Source organism: Ambystoma mexicanum, chromosome 11 (genome assembly GCF_040938575.1).
Source record: "Ambystoma mexicanum isolate Mex_15411 chromosome 11, UKY_AmexF1_1, whole genome shotgun sequence".
NCBI lineage: Eukaryota > Metazoa > Chordata > Amphibia > Caudata > Ambystomatidae > Ambystoma > Ambystoma mexicanum.
In genome coordinates, this window is record NC_090934.1 from 761968577 (window position 1) to 761994633 (window position 26057).

The following is a 26057-nucleotide window of genomic DNA, read 5'->3' on the forward strand; positions in this document are numbered from 1 at the left end:
TGCATATGTGCATATGTGATTGTGTTCATCTATCTATGATAGATGACCAGTAAAAAAAACATGCCTTACCCCAGTGCCCCCCAGTGACTCACAATTACACACCATCACATTCATCATTATTGTGATTATGTCTGACTGCAAGGTGCTGGCAAACCATGGTGCACGTATGACATTTTTTAGATAAAGCAAGCAGGATAAGTGTTATTATGAAGCAAGACTGGCATTTTTATGCAACCTGTCTAGCCATTTCTTACTGAGGCATGACATTTGAATTGGTCATCTCTGGTAAAGCAAGCAAGATCAGTGGAATTATTCTTACTGTGGCATGACATGTTGTATTAGGCACCTTTGGTAAAACAAGTATAAGTGTTATGTAGCTAGATTGGCATTTCAATGCAGCCAGTTCAGTCATTTCGAATTGTGGTATGGCATTTTGTATTGGGCATTGTTGGTAAAGTAAGCATGATATGTGTTATCATGAAACAAGACCGTCACTTTTATGCACTTAGTCTAGCCATAGTCTAGCCATTTCTTATTGCAAAATGACATTTTGTATTGGCCATCTTTGATAAAACAAGCATGATAAGTGTTATTATGCAGCTCGGCTGGCATTTTAATACAGCCAGTTTTGACATGCTTTCATACTTCGGCATGCATTTTTAATGGTAAAGCCAACTGGAGTATATTCTTATGTGGGAATACTGCCACATTTTGGCAGAACAAACAGACATGTTTTTTTTATAGTATCATTACTGGCATTATGCACAAATCAAGCATGAGTGTGTTCTTATATGGGAATAATAGGGTATAATTTTGCAGTTAGCATGAAAATGTATTGGCACAGTCAGAGTGAAAATGTTTATACTGGCTGATATTGTGGGAAAAGGCATCATGAAAATGTGCTGGAGAAATTCTCCTGTGCACTGTCAGTCACTTGCATCATTTGGATTTTTTTCATGAGTCACACTAAAAACCCAATCTTACTAAAAAGTGTGCTCTAAAATGCACCATTTTCACCCATTATTTAAAAAATATTCTCGGGTGGAGAACATCTCCAAACTCCCATAGAGTGGTGTGGGCTGCCTCGCTGTGCTTGGTCGCTCGCCCAAATCAGGGACAAAAATGTACGCCCCTCCAGTTACAAAATTCAGCTGCTGAGACTGATGTTATAGATCCAACTTTTAAGTTCTTGCAAAGGTTGAAGGGATTTTGTCAAGAGGGGGCAAAATTAGAGGGGTATCCCAACATTTTTGGATGGCTTATAACTTTGGTGCCGTTTGATGAATCTGCATAAAAGTTTGCAAACACATCATAGGCCCATATTTTGAAATGTTTGTGCAAAGTATTAAGGGGTTTTGTCAAGAGGGGAAAAAGTAGGGGATCCCAAAATATTCAAAATAGGATAGGCTTGTATGGGAAAATAAATTCTGTTTGCCGCTACTGTGTTTGACCGATTTGCAACAAACCAGTGCGACAAGCATTTTGCAAGGACTCAAAAGCATGCTTTTGTAAATCTGTTATGTGTTTTATTTTTTAAGTGTCAAAATGTAGCTACAAAAAATAGTGATATGATGTTGGTGCCTGAGGCATAGCCTGGGGTCATGGCCAGTTGCAGAACGGCCATGCCCCGACATTCTGGCCACTAGCCCTGGCCACCATGGACCAGCTATGGGGTTAAAGTGGGTATGGTCACCAGGGACCAGCTACGTGGTTTTAGTGGGCAGAGGGCCTGGCTCCTGGTAAGAACATGTACATAAAAAAGTCATAGAAATCTGCCCATTGTCAGTGGCCAGATTGTTCGGTCATGCCCTGGACAATCTGGCCACTGGCCATGGCCACCAGGGACCGGGTATGTTGTACAATTCAAAAAATTGGGATAGGCTTGAATGGGAAAAGAAATTCTGCTTGCAGCTACAGCCCGAAGTGCTGGACAGGTTTGCAGGAAACCTGTGTGAGGAGCATCAGCAAGGACCTGAAAGCATACTGTTGCATCCGCAAGGACCTGAAAGCATACTATTGCAAATCTGTCCTTTGTTTTTTTTCTTCAAAGTGTCAAAAGTCAGGTACACACAATAGTCATATAGCTTTGGAGACTGAGCAGTGGGCTTGACCCCTGGCAAGGTCACATTTCTACTGTGCTGTGCTTATTGGAGCTTGCAGCATGGCAGCAGCCCATGCCCCATGGATTGTGGACACTGGCCATTGCTGCAAACCATGAACACTGACCATTGGTCACATTATGGGGGTATATTGGGCACTGGACCAGGATGCAGGTTAGGTGCAGTGTATAAGAAGGGTGTTTCTTTGGGTTGGGGTCATGGTTGAGCCTCATGCACTATGCAGTTCAACCAGGACTTGCATCAACAGCACGTGCTGCTTAAAATTACAACATCCATATGTGCTGCAAAAATATGTTTGTTAAAGGAGTTTTATAGCCCTTTCATATATGTTAAAAGAGGAATTATCAATAACTCATATATAGTGCTGTAAAATCATGACACATTTTCACTTATGAAAACCCATGACATTCACAGGAAAAACGTATGCAATTCATTCAGAAAACATTGTTAAAGGGACATTATGGTTTCAGGGTAAAAACAAAAAAGAAAACAAATTTGCCATTTATGGTAAACTGTGCAACCATAAATCGTGCCACCGCCATGCACTGCTAAGACTAACACCCAGGACATCAAAGATAACATCACAAATGGCATTGTTGAGTAAATCACTAATGACATCACATATGATCGCTCTCCTCAGGAATAATCCTGATGGAAAGACCCTACAAGGGGTTCTCTTTAGACTGTTGCTAGCAACATATTAAGGGTGATCAAGAGGCCTCTCATGAACTACTCAATGTATCACAAAATCTACTTATTGTAACAGAAACGCTCTAGAGAAGTTTTGTTGTTAATACAGCAATCTGATAATACATACACGTAGGCAATGGTTGCAGCATGGACTATAGAAGTAGAGTATTTAAATCTGGTATGTTTGGCGAGTACGAGTAGAATCATAAGTCCAAGCCTATCAGAATCCTGATTAATGTTAAACTTTGAATCAACAGCTATCAAGATAAACATTATTACACATATGTGTTAGTACAAAAAATATATATGGAGAGCATCAATGCAAACAAATCTGTAGCACATATAGGGGAACTCTAGTAAGGAGGAAACAAATACTATGACCAGAAATGACACTAAGATTAGAGTTCATCAGCATGTCTAAAAATTGTACTGCCTGTCTGGGGCCTGCTTATTCTTCCATCTATGTGTACCATGACCTCAGGGCAAACCCTATGGAAAGTACCTTAAGAACATAACACAAGGCTAAGGTTTACATATACAGGACCTTTAGTTTATGTGTATGTTATGTATGGGTGTTCCAGAGCTTCATGATGTGGAAGCTCTGGAACCTGAGGAGACAGGGAAAGGGTTGGCAGCTGAGTGATCCGCATCCAGCCGCTGTCGCTGCTGCGGTCCCCTTATGAATAAACCCCCCTAAAGTTACCTCTGTGTCTATGTGCCAATTCCTTACATTTTGGCAACATGGATTGGATCAGGGACCATGGCAGCAAACTCCATGTCGCCTCACCGAGCTGCGCAGCTCCGCCCAGGGCTGAGAAGGGGACTGACCTATCTGAGCACCTGGAAAGGGAGAAGGAGAAGGTAGACAACTACAGAGCGCCACCCCCCAGCTCCACATCGCCGCAGCGCCATTGTTAGCACTATTGCAACAAGGTGCAACGCCCCAACCGAAACAGAAAGCACGACCTGCCACGCATGCACGCTCATCCTTCCAGAGGGCCGGAAACCAGGAAGGGTTGCCTAGGCAACGGGACGTGCATGAAGGAAGGCAAATTAATAGAGAAGGACAGGCCCCACACACTAGGCTCGCGCACGTGATATTGAAGAGGACAAGGGTGTCAGCAGGTGAAGCATGCAGAACTGAAAGTGAACGGCAGCTGAAGGGAAAGTGTTCCATAACGTGCAGCACACAACAGAATAATGACACACACTCACACACAAAAAACGGATTGCAGTGGACATCATTCATTAAACATAGAGGCAAATACCCCTAAATATAAAAAAGAAAACGTTTTTTAAAAAAGGGGGGCAACACACAACAGGTTGGCACATTGCCACACAAATAGAGAGGGTGTAATAATAACAACTGCAAGGCCATCAACAGCACCACAACATGCAAAACGTCACTCCTCCATGCTCCTTCCTCACTACCCCTGCAGAACCCTCAATCCCTTGGGAACAATGGACAGATTCATTTCAAGTGTACTTGAGGGCAATAGGGGGAGTAAAATGTAATGATGACCTTAAGGAAGCATCCCTCTTGAATTGTCTGGGAAGTGAAGACCTATGTATTTTCTGTACACTACCTGATACAACACTAGAGGATGGTGGGGGTGACACAGCTACCTCATCACCCAAGAGATACGATGCAACTATGGCAAAATTAGAATGCCACTTTGGTAATAAGACCAATGTTGCTCTTGAGCGTTACTACTTCTTCACAAGGAAACAGAACAAAAGAGAATCAGTAGATAATTACATAGCGGCACTGAAAGGGTTAATAGCAACATGCAGATTTACCGGTATGATGGATGAATATATCAGAGACCAATTAGTGTTCCACACAGCTGACCCACACACCCAACAATGTATTTGGCAGGCAAAGGACCCCACCCTCAAACAAGCAATAGAAATCGCCACAACTATAGAATTGGGGAATAAATAAATAATTTAAATAATAATAAATGCATCAAAGCAATTCAACAGTTGTCAATGGAGAACGTACAACTAGTAACAGATGATCAAGAGAATTAGAATGAGAGTACTGAAGTGGCTATGATAAGAAACAGAATTGGTTTGAAAACGAACAACCATCCGAATGCCAGATGTTAACACTGTGGTCGCTTCAGACATGTTGATGGCACAAAAGAGTGTCCCGCCAGGACCGTAGAATTTTATAAATGTGGCTTAATTGGACAATATGGAAGGGTTTGCAAAAACGTGCATGGAAAAAACTCAAAGAAAGGAACTGTCAAAGCACTAGAAGAGAAAGGGGGACCCAATAGTCTCCTCACTATTGTAAAATAGAGGTAAATGCCCACAATTATTTTTTGTATCAATGTTGGTACAGAAAAGGGACCATGGGAACGCTTAGAAATAAATGGCCAAACACTGGAGATGATGATCGACACAGGTTCTCTGTACACCATAATGGATCACAATGTATTCACTAATATCCTGGGTGACGATCTGAGAGAACTAAAAGCTGCAAGTGTTAGGGTTGTTGGAAACAGAAAAAGACCCATCTGCATCCTCGGTTACATGTGGATTTATCTAAAGTGTAAAGAGAGGTGCACATATTGCAAACTGTATGTAGCAAAAAACAGATCTTCCATCGTAGGGTGGGAGGAACAAGCCACTTTATGTCTGACGATACAGCCAGGTGAAGCCCAGCCCATCTTGAGTGTCAATGAACATGCATCTCTCTTTCAAGAAAGTCTATCAAGTATGTTCCCAGAAGTGTTCACCAACACCATCCGAGAACTTAAAGGATTTCAACATCGCATAATACTAAAGAGAAATGTCAAACCTGTTCTACACAAAGTAGGTAACATATCAGTTGGCACGAAAGATGCTCTACAAAAGGAGTTTAGGAGATTGTGGGACGAAGAAATCATCAAACCGATCGAATCCTCTGAATGGTTAGCCCTCGTTGTTATTGTTCGGTAAACAGATAACAGCATCAGAATGTCCATAGACTTGAGGGATCTCAACTCCAATATATGGATCGACATACATCAACTCCTCGACATTAATGAGATGCTGTTAACACTGAAACCAGCCAAGATATTCACAACCCTCGACATGTCATCGGCTTATTATCAGATTGGGCTAGAAGAAGGGTCTAAACAACTCACATCCTTTGTGAGACACTTAGGAGCATCCAGATGTAGGTGCATGCCATTTGAGTTATCATCAGTGGCCGTCATTTTCCAGAGACTGATGCAACAGCTATTCGAGTGCCTAGAGGGAGTTTACTTCTTCCAAGATTATATATTTATCACAGCCATGTCTGAGGAAAAACAAGATGCAAAGTTGTTAGGAGTACTGTGAACTATTTGCAATAGAGGAGTCACCCTCAAGTTGGAAAAGTGTAAAGGTAAGGTGACAGAAGTGACATATCTGGGGCATGTCATCACTCAAGATGGAATAAAACCCAAGGATAAATTAGTAGAAGCCATTTAAAAAATATCTGCACCTATGAACAAGGACCAACTGCGCTTGATCTTAGGCATGGCAGAATACTATTCAAACTTCGTTCCAAATTTCACTGACAAAATAGAAAATATGAGAGCACTCATGAAGAGGAACGTCGCGTTTGAGTGGTCTGAAAAATGCCACAAGGAATTCACTGATGTTAAAGAGAAAGAGAGAGTAAGAAAAGCATCCAGACTGAAAATGATCTCTCCATCAGCCACCAGCATATTGATGGTCGATGTAAGTGGAATTGGTTTGGGGTGCATACTTAAGCAAATCCAAGATGGAGATGATGTGGTGATAGCATTTGCCTCCCACGTATTAAATACGGCTGAAAGAAACTACTCTACAATCTCGAGAGAGAGGCCTTAGGAATCCATTGGGCACTTAGACACTTCAAAACATTGCTATCAGGCTTACCAGTGACAATTCAGACTGATCACAAACCCCTCGTACATATTATGTCCTCATCTAAATCTCTTTCTACTTTGCCAAGAACAAACAGATGGTTGATGGCATATCTTCCAGGTCATGAGAATGTGGTAGCGGATTGCTTGTCAAGAATGCTTTGTAACGATACAGATAAGAAAAAAGGAGATGAGGACGTGTAAGAATGTATCATAGCGACAATTCAACCAGACATTTCCAGAAAAGAATGGCGAAAAAGCAGTGAAAGGAAATGAAGAAATTATGTGGCTGGAACGCATTGTTTATGAAGGATGGAGAGAAAAAGTACACAGATTTCAAGGATATGCCCAGATAAACAATGAGATATATGTCGACTGGGGATGCCTACTCAGAGGGGAACGCCTGATTCCTCCACAATGTCTTCATGGAAAAGTTCCACAGTTAGCAGATGAAGGACATTTAGGAAAAACCTTACAAAGAGATGACTAAGAGAAAAGTACTGGTGGCCAGAAATGACGAAAGAGGCCAAAGAATTTGTGAGAACATGTCAATATTGTACCAATAGCGACAAGTGCAAAAAACCACATACTGCACCATTGATCCCAGTAGAGATACCAGATAGGGTCTGGTGCAAGTTAGCAATGGATATAACTGGCCCATTTGTAACTGTAGGAAGTTACAAGATCTTCATTATTTGTTTAGTGGACCACACATCCAAACGGGTACAATGGGGAGTTGCAGAGGACTCCATCAACACTGGGAAAGTTACCAAGTTCCTGATGGAAGTATTCAATAGAGAAGGAGACCCAGAGGAGATAGTGACGGATGATGGATTTCAGTTTGTTTCCGATGAAATGTAAGAGTTTTTGAGAACAAAATGTATTAACCCAAGAAGAACATCACTTTACCATTCTATGAAGAATGGTCTTGCCGAACGCATGAATGGCGTAATCAATAATTCCATAAAATGTACCTATAAACCATCCTTTCAAGAATGGGATTGGGTGCAGGTGAAGAACCCTCAAAGGGTGTTGAAAGGGTTATCAAAATACTGTGAACCCCAGAGAATAAAGGCTGTGGGGAAAAAAGTGTTCACCTCGAGGACGGCACCATATGGTCAACTGATCAGCTTGTTTCTGCCCATAAGGACATATCAGATTTTTTACCTCCAAAGAGTGCAGATTTAACTACCCCGGCTACCCGCAGAGACTGGTCAAGAAGTGATTCAAGTGGTCTGTAAAGGGAGGGATTGGGGTATCCTCTTTTATTTTTTATAGAGGGGCCTGAATCTGGAGGAGAAATTATACTATGGAGAAAAAGGAGTGGGTTCAGGCTACCTCTTCCTCTGAGATACTTACAGGTGTGGCACACAAATACATGTAAACAGATCCTAGTACTTGAGATCTGTGTTTTTATTGTAGTAGAACACAGCCTTAAAAGTACACAAACTTATTTATTTACACACAAGGAACAGTTTCCTTTTCTTAACATACAAACATATAAGTACACAAGTCCATGTTCACATTATATCAGATCTGACTCGATAGGTGCATGTCTAGGAACATTGCACTCTCAGTCATTATGTACTAATCCTCACATTGCTTATGTCGATGAAACAGCCACATTATATGATGACACAATATAATGTCAACATGGACTTGTGTACTTATATGTTTGTATGTTAAGAAAAGGAAACTGTTCCTTGTGTGTAAATAAATACGTTTGTGTACTTTTAAGGCTGTGTTCTACTACAATAAAAACACAGATCTCAAGTACTAGGATCTGTTTACATGTATTTTTGTGCCACACCTGTAAGTATCTCAGAGGAAGAGGTAGCCTGAACCCACTCCTTTTTCTCCATAGTGATTCAAGTGGTTTCACCTTTGTGCCGAGAGCCTGTCAGAAAAGTTCCACCAAGAGAGTGAGAAGAGTAGTGCCCCTCAGAGCAAACACTTTGTCTATTATTAGCATGTTGTTTCTGTTTTGCTCCTCTCTCCCTTCCCTCACCCTGCTACCTATCTTCCAATCCCCCCTATCCCCGGTGTGCTCTCTCCTTTCCCCTACTCCCAGTCATCTTCTTTGTTGTTCATTGCTAATGAGTGCGTGGGGGGGAGATGTTATGTATGGGTGCGGCAGAGCTTCATGGTTTGTAAGCTCTGGAACCTGGGGAGACAGGGAGCCGGTTTGTGGTTCAGTAATCCGCATCCAGCAGCTGCCGCCGCTGCCGCACCTTTATTAATAAACCCACCCAAACTTACCTCTGTATCCTTGTACCAATTCCTGACAGTGCTTCATTTTTCCAATGCAGTATTATCAGATCAAGTCCTCTGCTTAAAGCTCTTACTGCCACTGAACAAAAACAACTGTCCATACTATCTGATGTCATCAGTGATGTCATTGATGATGCCATTGGTGATGTCATCTATGATATCTTGGGTGTTATCTTAGCAGTGCCTCTCTCTCTCTCTCTCTCTCTCTCTCTCTCTCTCTCTCTCTCTCTCTCTCTCTCTCTCTCTCTCTCTCTCTCTCTCTCTCTCTCTCTCTCCCCCCCCCTCCCAAGACACAATGACTGCCCGCTCAAAAGATGGACGATATCGGTCCCCAAAGCTAAGGAAGTGAGAAACGTATTGACAGCCCATCACCATAATTTAAACAACGAAACTACAGATACTGTCAACCAGTCTGCAGTAGTCTCCTAGTTATCCAATGCGTGGAAACTAAGAAAGAAAATGGTGAGCATACAATGGAATAGAAATCGGGGCATGCAGAATCATGATTTTCAACCAATTGCTGGTGGCATTGGTTGAAAAGGAGCTCTTTAAAATACTGAGGTGGTTTGCTTAGCTTGTATTAGCATGCAAACCTAAATTGCGTTTGAAAATAGTTTCCTAGTGTGGTTTTGGATACGGCCTTTAAATAGAAGAATGCACATGCGATTTATATATTGTTATGCCTTTTAATCATTGTGAAGAAGTGCTGGTAATTACTGATATGAAATGTACTCTTTGTTAACATGTGCTGAAGAATTGTTTTTCTAGGATCATGTCATGCAATTAGAACTATTATTGTAAGGCAATTTGTAATCTACATTTAATGCTGATCGTTGTCATATGTACACTGTTAGTTTATAGAAATGTTCTGCATAAATGTCTGATTGACTGAATTAGGGCCTAACCTCTCCATCGCACTAGGAACGGTGATCATGTTCCATGGAAAATAGTCTGCTCAGAACTCTGGAGGAAGACGTCTCAAGACCGCCAAAGGGTGAGGCCGGAGTGCGAGTGAGAGTGTTGGAGAAGAAACACGTGATCTACAGAAACGTGGAAACTCTGAATCCATAGACTCAAACAGACTCACACGCGACCAAAGCAAGAACACCGGGGTCATCTGGGGATCACATCTTTCGGTGACATGTCAGATTAACACAATCAGTAGAGCTGTTTTTTTGCCTTTGACTACTTAAGCAGATTCTACAATGTATCCATAAGGAGGAGTATGCCTCAGTGGTTGGCACGCCTACCTGGTTAATGCCATTGCTCTGTATATAGTCATCGGTTATCTGCTGGTCCAGAAACTCCAAATGGTACAAAATGGAGTCGTCTCTCTTGCTTTCACAAATTTTGTTCCATCTCCTCCTATCGCTAAAAATTCCATTGGCTTCCTGTGCGCCTACGGATTATCTCTAAGATATCATGCTTGGTTAGCAAGTATAAGTATGAGTTGGCCCCACCTTATCTGTGTTCCCTCTTGACATGGTATGATATGATAAGTCATTTATAATGCACCTGTACACAAGTGTTTTTAGGCGCGTTGGTGTAACCCCACTCAATTGGACACCTAAGCGGCAAGGGCTGGTCACACGATCAGCAGCCTCCTCAGCAATGTCTGCCTGGGGCTGGGCTGGAGTCTGATTGTAGCCGCTGGGAAGGTGGGAAACCGATGGTGGGGCAGCTGACTGGCAGTGTGGGATCCCACTTCAGAACATTTATAAGGAATATCGATTACAAGCAAACGGGAGTTGACATCCCTGCTTGATAACCTCTGGAATCCGCCAGCTCTCTCTAAAAACCCTCCTGGAGAAAATCAAGGACATGCATAGAGGGCAGGAGACTGGGCTCAAGTGATTGGCTTTACACAACTGTCTGGAATAGGCCTGATGATGGTCATCAACCTTAATGAATGCATGGATAGCTGGATCAAAAGCCCAATGTATTGGTACAGCCCCAAAGGCTGAAGTCCTATCCATTGAACTTCCAGACTGAAAAAGTAATTGGACAGGTTGGGGCCCACTGGGGAAAGTTCCTGTAGAGAGAGAGAACTGGGGGAATCTGAGATCCCTGACAATACTTTAGCTGGGGAAGGATGAGGAAGATCCATTGCATCATTGACCAGTGAATAACTTGGGCAAAACCTTGGAGATGAGGAAGACTTTATGATGGGCATGTGCAGGTAAGCAATCTCCAGGCAATGACATTGAATACACTCCTAATGGCATTGTATCTCTTCCGGGTCCCTAAAAAGTGAGCAACAGGCTGGCTCGGCATAGACGATTGTTCTCCTGAGAGACAAGGAGAATCAGTCGATACTCAGGCAACCACATGTCTCCTGGATAGTTTTGGGATGGCAAGCACAATCCCCCAAAGGAGAAATGTGACTCAGTTAATAGATTTTCACAAAGTCTACTAGAGAAGACAAGCAGCACAGCTCATTGCTTGATGCACATCATGGTCATTGTATTGCCTGTGTGGACCTGGACTCCCTGACCATGAACCAAAGGGAAGAAATACCAGAGCCTGGAAAACCATTCCTGACTCCTTCCATTTCAATGAGAATTGTGCTTCTATGTGGGCCATCTTTCCTGAACACAGCCTGCTTCTAACACTGCTCTCCAACCATGTGCAATGGCATCTATGGTGAGTTTCAGAGGGCTGGGGGTTGGGAAGAGACATGGGTGCCCCTTTGCTAGAGGCTCTGGCACCATCCATCATTGAAAATCGAAAATCAGGAACTTTGGTTTTGAGATCCTCATAAGTTGTTGACCAATTAGTAAAGTAACAGACAAGCCAAAAGCACAACAGAAACGGGGGTCATCGTGTCCTGCTGGACCCTAAGGGAATCTCAGGCTGAGGCAGAATTCACAGACTGGAGGCGAGGCATATACCCTTAAGCTTATCAATTCTCTTGGTAGGGAGGAAGACAACCCACACCCTGGAATAGAAAGAGACCACTAAATCCAGAGGCTGTGTAGGGTATGAATGTTGCATTGCCCAATTCAATAGGAGGCTGTCCTAGAGAAGCATACTAGGCACCTCTTCAATACCATTGAATGCCTGGGAAAAGGATGTATTATTATTGACTAAATTATCAAAATATGGGTGGACCAAGATGGACTGGATATATTCCAGAGGAGCAAGTCTCCGTTTAAAAATAGTGAGAGCAGATGGTATGGCAAATGAAAGAAATGTTCCTCATTGACAGCTAACCAGATGAGATGGATACAACTTGAAGATGGACATGCTCCGGTAAGCATTGTCCAGGTCCAGGGAAGTCAGGAAGAATACAAATACTTAATTGGAGATGTTCATTTAAAAAATGAATGTCCTTCAATAAGCAGTCACCCTTATTTCCAATCCTCTCTAAATAAAAATAAAAACTAGAGATCCTCGACTGGATAGAAACAGTTGAGAAAGTGAGAATGGCTTCTGTTGAAAATCCCTTCCTGAGGGGGGAAAAAACGTGGTTCTCTATCGAGTTATCTTACAAAATTCCCAAATAGGCTCTTGCGCAAAAACTTCTTCAGAATGAGACTTAATTTGGTCATCTGCAGAGAAGTTTTGGCAAAGAGAAAACAAGAACAAAGGACAAAACAGCTATGTACAATTTGTACTAATCCAGCAAATCAGACATTTAAACACCTGCTGATGGATTGCGAAGGGACATGGAACCAACACTCCTTACTACTCTTAGGAGCTTTGTACGCCATGAAGAGGATCTTATTTCAGACTTTTTTGGGTTAGAATAATAGCAGGTTTGAACGCCACATTAATTTCTGCGGCGGTTCAAGTGCTGGAAAATTGCGGAATTAATCTGTAAAAAACATTTTCTTTTCGAATTGTGAACCTTCTTTTTGCAGAAAAATATCAACGTGTTATCTAAAAACTAATGGTTTTTCGCAGTTTTCCTAGGAATGAACAGGAACACAGAAAGAATGGTTTTGTAAGTGTTAAGACTGGGTTTTGCAAAAAAAGTTATGATGTAAAGTTATGTAACGAAAATTGAAATGAGAAATAGAGTTTACTCAAATGAGCCAACTTTGAAAAATAAATTCGTCTTGGTGAGTCTTTGTTTTTCAAAATTCTTTTAATTCTTTTTTTAAATCCAAGTGTTATCATCACACATTTAATTCAATAATTATTTTATAGTTCAAGTGTAATGTTCACACCTTGTTATTTGAAAAGCAAGTATCCCAAACAATAATATCAGTTTTATTATTTTATTATTTTAACAATATTGTTTGGGATACTTGATTTCAAATAACAAGGTCTGAAGATAACACTTGGACTATAAAATAATTATTGAATTAAATGTGTGATGATAACACTTGGATTTAAAAAAGAATTAAAAGAATTTTGAAAAACAAAGACTAACCAAGATGAATTCATTTTTCAAAGTTGGCGCATTTGAGTAAACTCTATTTCTCATTTTAATTTTTGTTTAATTAATAATTGTGTTGCAGCCACACAAGGATTTGAGAATTACTCATGCAGCCGCAACATTATGTGCAGCAAATAACACTATGTAAAGAGCAGGCGCCAGGGGAGAGCTTTACTGGTTGCAACTTTCTTTATCTACAATGTAAATGTACGTATTTATTGGTTTTGAATAACATAATCTGTTTTGTATATGCTTGAAAATAAATTTTTGTAAAGACTCATGGAGTCGAAAACAAATAAATAATAAAAAAATACATAAGCAGTCACCTTCTTCGGGTTGGGGACTAGGCTTTACTTGCCTAGCTTTCTGAACTAGGCAAACAAATCTGCACATTTACAGATGGTGGAGGCATTCCCACCAAGGGTGCCTTTACAATAGCACAAAGATGAGAACAAGTGGTAAGCCAGTTCATGAGGGTGTAAAAAAGTGGCACATATACCAGGGACAATACAGAATAAATATGCATATATGAAAACAGGTGACTTTCGGGGGTTACATTAACCTAAGAGGGAAAGTGCTTCAAAGTAACGAGGAGTACTATTTAAATATATACATTATTAAGCATCACCAGAAGCAGTTGCGGGATAAGTTAGGGAGGATGGGGGAAGGGCACATGCCTGGGGGCACTTCTGAGGGCTACATTGGGCTTATGTCAGCTGACTTCCTGGCCACGTATTACTCACTGTGTTACCATAAATGTAGAGACCGACCATTTAGTGCAGCTCCTACTGACGAGTATGTCAGTTCCTTGACAGACATGTTTTGTGTACAATGGGCTGTAACACGACCCTGTTCACTTTTATTTCAGAGAATTAGTGGCACATGTCTTAAAACACCCTCTATATGTAAAAAATAATAATACATGCTCATGGTTTGGAAAACCTTCTCCATTTTATTTGTGACCTGAAGTGACTTAGAGTTGTGTAGGCCATCTTGAATCTCGGTTGTATTTCTTGCTATATTGGCTCTGGGAAAGATGTAAGGACACAATGGGACTCATTACAAGTTTACAGTTTACTGGCACTTTTACCGGTCCGGCCAAGTACTAGTTTGCCGGAACACATTTGCCGGAATTACTGGCACCAGTATCACCTAATCCGGAAATACCGGTGCTGGTAATACCAGCAATGAAAATACCAGATGGGCCGGAAATCTGCACTGTTAATATTGGCACAATGATATCACTGGCACATTGTGAGATTGGATTTGCTGGTAATACCGGCAAAACCAAGGCAGAGATAACACCTGAGAGCAGCCAGTAAATGGACACAGGTGAAGCAAATAAGGCCACAGGTGCACCCAATCCACCTAGGTGCTCCCACCGCACACAAGAAGAGTACAAAAAGGCCACACCTTGCACAAAAACAATTCCAACAACAACCATGCTGCCAGTCATTGATGCAAACATGGAGCTGGAGGTGCTACATGGCAATCCACAGCTACACGGACTGGAGTACCAGCACAGGCAACAGGAGGCCAGGGAGAGGAGGAGGATGAGGATGACAGGGATGCAGGTGGTGAGCCAGAGGCGCGCAGTGATCCCACGCACAAGGGCCGCACCCTGGGCCCTCACTGACAGGCAGATGCAAATGGCACGCTACCGACCTACATGGGGTGTCACAGGGACAAAGAACCTGGATGTTGGGTGAGTACAGTGAGGAACCCAAGGGTATCCTCACTTCTTTTCCCAATATTTCCTCCTCCCATGGGGCCAGGGAAAGGCTGTCGCTATTGAATCCTGACCTTGGGGTGGATATGCAAAGGAGGATCACCTGGGTGAAGAAGACTTGGGAAGCTGGAATGAGTCACCCTTGGGTGAGTCACGGTATTCCCCATTTCCCTTTTCTAATTTAACCAACATCCCCCAGGCCTTTGAAGATTATTACCGTCCCTTCCCTTTCTATAGACCATCTCCCAGTGAACATCAGTTACGTACTGGGATGAGGAAGAGACACACCATAACCATACAATCTCTCTTTATTGATTCCCACATGCACGAACACCACTTAGGTACTGAGATAAGGAGGCCACCATTAACACAGAAGACAAACTGGAAGAAGAAAAATGAGTGGACTAGTTGTTCGACTCATTATCATGGAGAAGGGAACTTTAAAAATGGCTTAGCTCAGAGATGAGAAGAGAGGCTCGGAGGGGGGCACAGAGAGAGGCACGGAGGGAGGCATGGAAAGAAGCCCAGAGAAGAGCACGAAGGAGACTTCCAGGGAAGAAGTTGTGGCGGCAACAAGGCACCTTCCCAAGATGCTGGGAGGTATAGAGATCATGATCCGGTGCAAGGAGCGAAAGGGGCTCGTTGCCAGTGTGAGGCAAAGCTGAGGAAGCAGTACGGCACATAGAGAAGGTACCAGGAGCGTTAGATAGACTCCCGAAATGCTTGCAGGTTCAGGACCGCTCACTGCAGTCTACCAGAGCTGCAATGTAAGCAGCAGGGATATGAGGAAGCCATGGAAGATGCTGTATGCTCAAGGGAACCAGTACAAGCTGCCCACGAGTGGAGTCAAGCCTCCGGAAAGCCACAGAAAATGGAAAGAAGACTGTGAGAAGGCCAGGGAGTCCACCTGGCTGAAAAGGGGGCCTCAGACATGGTGGATGGGTGGCTTGGATAAAAAGACATTTAATTTTGAATATCTGAAATGAATATAATCAAAACCAATGTAAAAACATAATGAACCTAATGGGAAACAGTGAAAGCAAGTATTGCTAAGTGCCAAGAGTCAAGAATAAGTGTGTTAAATGAGCAAACATTGTCAAGAGTTAAATAAGTAAGCATTGCCAAGAGCCAAGAATAAGTGTGTCAAATGAGCAAACATTGCCAAGAGTTAAATAAGCCAGCATTGCCAAGAGCCAATAATAATTGTGCGAAAGAAATATAATTGTAACAATGCCTGTATCCAAGAGAAACCTGGGAAAAGAGCACTGCATGTGATAATCAAGAAACCTGAAACAGCAAATAAGTTTCCTAGCAGGAGAGTGTAGTGGGCAGTGTATGATGGATGGTGCAAATGAATTGTAACAATAATTGAGTTGAATAGCAGGAAAGTGTACTGGAAAGCATGTGTTGGATTGTGTAAGAGAACTTTAATCAAGCAACCTGAAACAGAGAGTAAGTTTCCTAGCAGGAGAGTGCACTCAATGGGAAGCTTATGATGGATGGTGCAAAAGAACTGTAACAATAACTGAGTTTCCTAGCAGGAGAGTGTACTGGGAAGCTTATGATGGATTGTCTAAGAGAACTATAATCAGGCAACCTGAAACAGAGAGTAAGTTTCCTAGCAGGAGAGTGTACTGGAAAGCATGTGTTGGATTGTGTAAGAGAACTTTAATCAAGCAACCTGAAACAGAGAGTAAGTTTCCTAGCAGGAGAGTGCACTCAATGGGAAGCTTATGATGGATGGTGCAAAATAACTGTAACAATAACTGAGTTGAATAGAAGGAAAGTGTACTGGGAAGCCTATGCTGGTTCTACAAGTGAAAGCTGCTAAACAAGTGAAGGATGACAAAACAAGTGATAATAAAGCTTCACGGGCACTTGAAAGGAGATTAAGTCAAGCCTCATTGTGAAGTTGAAATGGCAAGATATCTGTGAAACAGATGCAAGTAAGGTGTGTCGGTTGTGTGTTCTGTTACGGGTGGACTGGTGGACTGTGCCTAGGCCGAACACATCCACCTAAGGAAAAGCCACTTTGTGATTGTTGTGATTGAATAAAGGAGGAACATCTGTGTGAAGTGAAATTGAGGAACTGAACTTTATATTTTGGAGCATTGAAGAGCCCAAGGAATTGTATTATTTTGAAATATCGGAAGATTTGAAACCCTTGAACAGTTATAACCCTGGGGAAGGGAGAACCACTTTCCATCTAAGAGCTGGAAGAAGCTCTGAACTTTTATTTTGAACCCTTCTCATTTGATGCTAAAATCCCCACACATTGTATACACTTAGATGTGGGGGCAAATAAACGTTACACAGGCAGACATTTGCATAGAATATCACTTGTTTCAGTTAGGTAGGGAAATCCCACCTTAGCATATGGCAAGTTAGGCCTTCTTCCAACCTTATTTTGAATTTAATAAAGGTTTCTTAGCCCAGACTTCATTCAGTTGTTTGTGTCTACTTCATGATGCCTTCACAGTACATGTACAATCCCATTTACCTTCCAGCATGAGTGACAGGCAGAGTGGGATTTGGGGGGATAACAATGTCACAAATGCATGTCCTGAATAGTCCCTTTACATGTTGGACCCATCAGCGCACCCCTCACATGACAGGTCGCAACACACAGGAGTAGTACATGACTGGGGGTTCAACAGTCACGGACCGGGCCTATCCAGCCCCAACAGGACAACCACACACAATGCACTACAGGTACCAGAATGCAACACCCACCATTGCAATGGCAGTGATTGGCTTGACATTCTCAACTAGGGGCATCAGATGTAGGTCCAGGGCACCCCAAGAACCTGGTGTCAAGCATGGAGATAACTGAAAGCAACTACAACTAATGTCAAGATCTACGTATAGTCATAGGGAACAACATATCACAGTGATGCACATTAACCTGTGCCTATCCAATGACATGCAAATGACCGGAACAGCTGCCCAGGCCCACACACACCTGGGGTTAAGCTCTAGGGTACAGGCCAAGACTAGTTGCAGGGCATACACACACCAATGTTGCTCATGATGACACCGTATAAAGTTATGCCACCCTGACACCTCCATAGATGGGATGAGACACTGCCAAACAACTGCTGAGGGTTACTACCCTGCCATCAGACCTGGCATGCACTGCATTCACAAGTAATGACACAGACCATCATGGATGCCACACAGCTACTTTCACATGTGAACAAGACTCCTATCAGGTACCAGGCATGGTGGCAATACACAGGCCCAACCCACACCCCCATGGCATGGCGTCCTCACAGTCAGATACCAAAATGCGGTGTGTTGGCCGTGCGCTGTGTGCAAGTATTACCATGTCAGGCTGGACAACCCCCTTGGTATTGCAATACGCATTTAAGGACTGGAACATGAAACAGTGTCACACAATGTGAAATGGTACATGGATGCACAGATTGACCAATGAGATGACACATGACAAGCAATACCACTGCTGGGCATCATGAGTCACACCTGTGTCTTGCTCCCTTGCAGGTGACTCTGGATACCAGATGCTTCCGTTGTTGATGATCCCTCTGAAGAATCCCCAGACGCCAAAGTAAATGGCATATAATAGGGCCCATGTGAGGACCAGGGTGTCCATTGAGCAAACCTTTGGCTTCTTCAAGGCCTGATTCGGATGCCTACACCAGTCTGGGGGTGCACTGATGTAAAGGCCAGACAAGGTGGAACAGATAGTCCTGGCCTGTCCAATGTTGTATTACATCTAGATCATGCACACATAGCCCTGCCCCCAGATCTGGACATGCTGCCTCACCCAGAGGATGATGATGCAGGGCCATCTGGCCCTGTGCCTGTGCACACAGAGTGCATGTCGGCCAGGGATGGGCGCATGGCCTGGCAAGAACTTCTTGAGAACCTTTTTGAAGTTTACCCTCCACTTTGCACACCCCCTCCACATTTGTGAATCTCATGAACCATCACAGCAGATACTTGTTTGAAAAAAGGAATGTCCAGTCATTGCTTCAAGTGACATTTATTTAATTGAAATGTGAAAAGTGGCAACCCAAAACACCCCCTCTCCCCAAACACCTCACTCCCTCAAACATCCCCTCTCCAAACACCCCCTCACACTACCCAAACATGCCCCTTCACCACCCTCCCTGAACAGAAACTCCCCAAACACCCCCTCCGGCCGTCCTCCCCACACACCCTGTGATGCACCAAGCAAGTGTCCTATAGTAACATGTGCTGCCTCTTTGCCCTGGGGCTTTTTGCCTGCTCCTTAGATGACTGGAGTCGCTGGGAGTGGCACCATGGGGTTCCAGGCTGGGAGCTCTCGTGGTGACAGAGGATGGTGGGTCAGATCACTGGTCTTGCATGTATTGAAGGGTCAAGTGAATGCTATGGTTGATGGCCTCAGCTGTGGCAGAGGACACCTCATTGTCCTCCCGCAACCTTTCGGCAAGGAAGACGAGGGCGGCCAGTGGCATGTCCAAGGGACTTTGCAGTCCTGGGGCTCAACGTCTGCATGCACTCCCGCATCATGCACATCTCATTGAGCTTCTGGCATGCGATGACCGAGAGTTCGGACTGCCTGTCCTTAATGGCGCTCAGGCGTGCATACAGCGATTGTATTTTAGGCAGTGGCGGAAGGCTGTGTGGTGGCCCAGGGCTGTAACAGGTGCAGGGGTAGGATGTGTCGTCATCTTCCCCTGCCTCGTCAGTGCAGCATTGGGTAAAGGTTGCTGTTAACATCGTCATTTTAATTGGCAGCTTAATTTCCATCACTGCCTTTTTATTCTTCTTTATTTTTCACAAATGTAATAGTTTTATCTAGGCCTTCCATAATTGTTGTTATTTTATCATGATGTTCACATAGTGATTTTATTTAATTTGGAATACTTAATTCACCCATGCCACAGATCAGGAAGTATTTCTTCTGTTTCTATTGCTACTGTGCCACTCCCCTTGTTGCCGGTATTTCATCTCTGCGGGGAGCGGACGCTTAGCGGCTTTGGGTAAAGCCTGCTGTTAATATTGTCATTTTAATTGACAGCGCAATTTCCATCAGTGGGTCTCTTTACGGGTTGTGCGGTATGCCTGCCAGTGATACCGGCGGCTTGCCGCCAGACCCGTAAAACATTACTGGCACCTGACTTCCTGGTGCCACTGGGCTATTCCGAGCCCGGCAGCCGGGAGGAAGTCAGGTGCCGGTAATTTTGTAATTCCCCATTCCCATTGAGTCCTATGGGACTCAATGGGGATGGGGAACATGGAAGCACTGGCACTGTTAATAATGGTGCCGGTGCTTCCGTGGAAGGCTGAGTGCGGGTTCCGTTCTGCCTGCCAGGTCTGACCCTGGCAAGTGGGACGGCACCCGCCCACAGACTCAGAGTGTGCCGGTCCAGTAACAACGATGCCGGTAGGTTTACCGGCACCGTTGTTACCGTAACCAGCACACTCGTAATGAGGCCCACTGTCTTTTTATTCTTCTTTATTTTGCACAAATGCAATCGATTTAAATAGGCCTTCCATATTTGTTGTTACTTTATTATGATGTTCGCATAGTGATTTTATTTAATTTTAAATATTAACTTTACCCGTGCTTCAGATCGGGAAGCATTTCTTTTGTTTCTATCGCTACTGCGCTACCCCCCTTGTTGCCAGTACTTATGTGGCAGGGGAGCAGGCGAGTTGGGGATGAGCACTGCAGGTGCGCCTGAAGCTCGCCATAGGCACACAGTAAATGCAAGTTTGTCTGTGCTTGTCTGTGGCTCGCAGGAGCTGCAGGGCCCCAACCCATGGATGAGACCTGCTGCAGTTAAAAAACACCTATCTCAGGAGAGGCTGCCCACCACCACATGTCCTAGGAGGCGTCCCCACTTGGAGTTAAGAAAATGCAAAAACAATTTTTTTCACAATTTTTTTTTTAAATGTTTCTTTTTTAATTCATTTTTCATTCATAAAGAAATTATTTCTGTAACACAAATAATTTCTTTATGAAGGCAGACTGAATACAAAAACAAACATTATTTTTGAAGTCCGGGGGCTACCGCCACCTCATGACATGCAAACCATAGGCTGGAGGCCTGCATGTCATGGGGCAAGGGAGCCCTATGACTTCAAAAAGAAATTGTTTATTTTTGAAGTCACTCTGCATTCATAAAGAAATTATTTCTGTTAAGGTTTGGTCCTTAACGGAAATAATTTCTTTATGAAGTCAGAGTGATTGGCTCCCATCAACCCCATGACGTGTCCGTGTGTGAGTGTATGGTGAAAGGGTGCACACTTAATTGTATAAGTGGCTGCCTGTGTGAGTGTATGGTGAAAGGGTGCACACTTAAATGTATGGGTGGCTGCCTGGGTGTGCCTGTATGGTGAAAGGTGCACACTTAAATGTATAGGTCGGTGCCTGGGTGTGTGTGCCTGTATGGTGAAAGGGGGCACATTTAAATGTACAGGTGGGTACCTAGGTGTGTGTGCCTGTATGGTGAAAGGGTGCACACTTAAATGTACGGGTGACTGCCTGGGTGTGCCAGTATGGTGAAAGGGTGCACACTCAAATGCATGGGTGTCTTTCTGGGTGTGCCTGTATGGGGAAAGAGTGCACACTTAAATGTATGAATGATTAGGTGTGCGTGTGCATATATGGTGAATTGTGTGTGTGCTTGTGTTCAGGTGTGCAACAAAAACTACATTTGGGGGGGCTAACCCTTCAAATGTTGGGAGAGGTGCTAACTTCACGTGCGGTGAGGGAGGAGCAAACATATTTATCTGGGGGCAGCTAATGTCTGTACGCATTTTAATGAGACTATTCTAGTGCAGTTTCAATGTTAAAAGAAGTTAACTTTCTCCTTTAAGTCTGAAAGCTCCCACTTATGGACTGCTATGTGAATGACTGGTCTCCTGTTCCCTCTCTACCCTTCCAGTCACTCTCCTGGCAGGCAAGTACTAAGCCCACATCACGATTTCAATTGGCTAAAAAATGTTGCATTTGAATGCAGGTACTAACAGTGAAATGCTGTATGTTAGTAATTGCTGGGCTGGGCCCTTGTTAACAGCGAAACCCAGGTGCCGTTTAACATCTGTGTCCTTTTCTGTCCGGCAACTGCAGTGTAGGTCAGCCAGGTCAAGTCAACATACACCACAATTTCAGGGTGGGAGTGGTGTAGTCCATTCAGCTCAATGGTGTTGTGCCACTACTTGTGTTTAATGCCTTGATTACTTATTGGCAATCTTCATTACTCCTAGCCCTATTCTTCCTCGTCACATTACTTGTGTATGAGGCAGTATTTGTGTATGAGGCACTCTGGCTCATACACAAGTACTGGGATGAGGTAGAGGTACATGGAGCTAATGCCTGACTTAGCTACCTGTAATCTTTATTACTCCTAGTCCCACTCTTCTCCATCCCAGTACTTACCTATGAGGCAAGGAGCCTCATACGTAAGCACCGGGACAAGGAAGAGGGGCGTGGAGGCAATTCTGGGCCAAGGAGCTGATTTTGGAGGTTGGGGTAGGGGATGAGAGGGAGAGGGGATGTGTGGGGGGCGGATTGTACAATACATCATAATGGTCGTCCATGTCCAGGCTAAGCAGGCATGATATTTGGTATTAGTGGCTAGAGAGGCATTTTGGTGCAGCCAGTCTAGTCATTCCTCAGTTTGGTATGACTTTTTTTGAACTGGGCATTTCTGATAAAGCAGTCCTGCTAAGTGTAATTACCTGGCTAGACTGGCATTTGGGTTCTGCCAGTCTAGCCGTTTCTTACTGTGGCATTGTATATTTTTCTGGCCATCTGTGATCAAATTATATGATATGATATGATAAGTCATATATAACATGCTTGTACACAAGTGTTTCTAGGCGCGACAAGACAAGAGAGGGAAAACAGATGGAGGACAAAACAAATGATCTTACTAGGCCTTGTGTCATTCAGATCGTGCAAATGCGAGAACGCGAAGTGCAAGGGGAAAGGGAGGAGGAAAGGGCAAGGGAAAGAGGAGGAGAAAGCAGTGCAGCAATGCTCTGAGTAAGTGCAGCCAGGGCAGCACGGCTCTGGGTAGTGAAAGGAGAACAAGGGACTGTAGGTTACAGTTACAGCCCCTAAGTGCATGGTAGGTCTAGGCAGTGCAAGGGTGACTGATCAAGAAAGAGCCTGGACTCACTGAGACTGAGGGTAGCCAAGGAACCAGTTGCTACAGCAGACAGGTAGGTCGGGTAGGACAGCAGGGGAGGGAGAGAGAGAAATCAGAGGAGAAGAGGAACATTTTGTGTTGCTTCCGGAACTTCAGGTGGTCCAGCTCAATTTTGAGAGGGCCAGGGAGGCCATTCCAGAGGGAGACACCTGCAGAAGAGAGAGATCTACCCCCCCACCCACTCTCTGCCTGGAGAAGCATCTAACCCTTAAGGCTCGAGAAGGAAGGTATTTTGGAAGAGAGTGTTGGATGTAGTGTGGGTCACAGCTCCAGAACGCCATGTGGACAATGCAAAGGGTCTTGCACTTGATCCTTGTAGCCACTGGGAGCCAGTGGAGAGATTTCATAGCTGGAGAGATACAGTCCCTGGGCTTGAGACCAAGGATAAGTCTTGCAGTCCTGTTCTTGATTAGTTGCAGAGGGCGGACAGTAGAGGAAGGCAGATTGAGAAAGAGGCTGTGGCACTAGTACAACCTGGAGAGAAACAGGGCTCTGGAGACAGTGGGCTTATGGGAGAAAGTGAGAAAGGGAAGAGTCCCTTTGAGGAGGTGCAGCTGGTAGTGGGACTTCTTGGTGACGTCTGATATGTGAGGATAGAAAGAGAGATTGAAGTTGAAGATGAAACCAAGGTTTTTTGCCTCACAGGAAGGTGAAGGAAGAGGGCCCGAGGCGGGTGGCCAAAGTGAGAGAGGGAAAGCAGGGGCAGGGGTCCCAATGAGAAGGATCTCTGTCTTACTGGCAATCAGGCAGAGATCATTGGAGGTGCAGCAATCCTGCATCGTGGATAGACAGTCAGGAATGAGCGAGAGAGGAGAGGAGGCTGAGGGAAGCCGGAAGGAAAGCTGGGTGTCATCCGCATAACACTGAAAGTTAGAGGAGAAGGTAGAGATTAGGTGGGCCAAAGGTACCAAGTAGAGGTTGAAAAACCAGGGTGAGAGGATAGAGCCCTGGGGAACGCCACAGACAGATAGAGGTGGAGGAGAGAAAGGGACCCTTGTTTGACCTGGGAGGGACGGTCCAAGAGGAAGGAGGTCAGCCACTCCAGGGCCTGATACATGATGCCACAGATTCGATTGATCATGATGGCATGGTTGACCAATCGAAAGCAGAGAAAAGTTCAAGGAGGATGAGGACAGAAGTAATGCTGGAATCAAGGATAGAGACCAGATCTTCACAGGTGTTCAGGAGAGCAGTTTCCGTGCCTCTGGCAGCTCTGAAGCTAGACTGATGGTCATGGAGACAACCAACAGATTCAGTGTGGAGAGTAAGCTGGGAGATGGCCAGCTTTTCTAAGAGTTTGGGCGAGGGGAAAGTTCCAGTGGCAAAAGAGTGATTACAGAAATCGGCTAAGGCTGGAGCAAGGGAGTCAATATGGCCCTTAATGGTTCTGGAGGAGTGGGTGAGCACCTGCTTCAACAGCACTTTCATAGATGGGACATGTCTAGAAACCTCGTCAGGTGTTGTCAGAGAGAAAGAGGAGAAAGGATGAGGAGAGGGAGAGATGGCCAAAGGGGTGTAGCGAGAGGAAGAGGCAGAGAAGATAGAGGACAGGATGTCTTGAGTTTTAGCAGAGAATCGAGAGGCCAAAGCTGTACAGAGGACCTTTTGAGAGAACAGGAGAGGTAGAGACTGCAACAGGATTGGCCAGTTCCTTGCAGATTTTAAAGAGTTTCGTTGTGTTGTTAGAGGCCACAGAGATGCAGGCTTCAATGTGTGCTCCCTTCTTGATGAGTGTTATTCCTTCAACTGGCATTTTGGTTCAACCAGTCTGGGTATGTCTAAATGTGTCCTGGCATGCTTTACTGTAATGTTATTACATGTCTACACTGGTCAGCCAGTTGGACATGTTTTCATTGTGTCATGGCATTTTTAATAGCAAAACTTTAATGTTCCTGTGCACTGTATTGTATTGGTGTTACCCAACGAAACTATTGCAAACACTGTGGCTTTTTAGCCAATTTTTACTCAGAAGGTGTACTGTATATTGAATTAAAACACATATTTATATTTTTCTCGTAGTGCAGTGTGCGGCATACCCATTCAGCAGCACGTTTGTGCGTATTGCGCAAGTGTGGTAATCTAGGCCGGCCCAGAGTGTTGCGCGAGCCGTGATTTGTTGCTGAGTACGGGGGGGCTCTCATCATGGCTCGCAGGCAGGCCCCCACATTTTGTGTTCCACCACTGCTCCTGCCATGACTGTTGCCTTGACTGTTGGCCTTTTGATAGTAATGGATTCCAGTATGGATGTGGCTTCCTCTTCCTTTATGTTTAACTGCTTTTTGATCCATGCTCGTTCTGCGGTGGCTCACTCAGAACATTGCAATGATCTTCTTACTGAATATTTGCCTGACCGTACATGCATTACTGAGACATGGCTTGGTGAATCACCGGGCCCCTCATTGGTCCAGGCTCAACTCACACATTTTCATATTTTACATGCTGATGGAGGTGCCAGTCATCCTGGTGGAGGAGTTGCAATTATATTTAGCTGTATTTTATCTGCTACCATGCTGCCTCTCACCCATTGCATTAAAATGGAGGCTCTTCTTGCACGCAGTGTTTTATCTCCAAACATGTCGATACACTTTTTTCTGATTCATCGCCGCCCTGCCTATGATTCAGATTTCTAGGACACATCTTTGGAACTCGTGGCTGACCTACAGCTTTGGTTTGCCAATCTCTGTGTACTAGGTGATTGTAGTTTAAAACCCAGTGATCCTTGTGATTTATCTGCTAGCCACATTTTATCGGCTATGAATGATTTGGCTCTGCCCCAATTGGTAACAGGGTTGACTCATCAATGTGGCA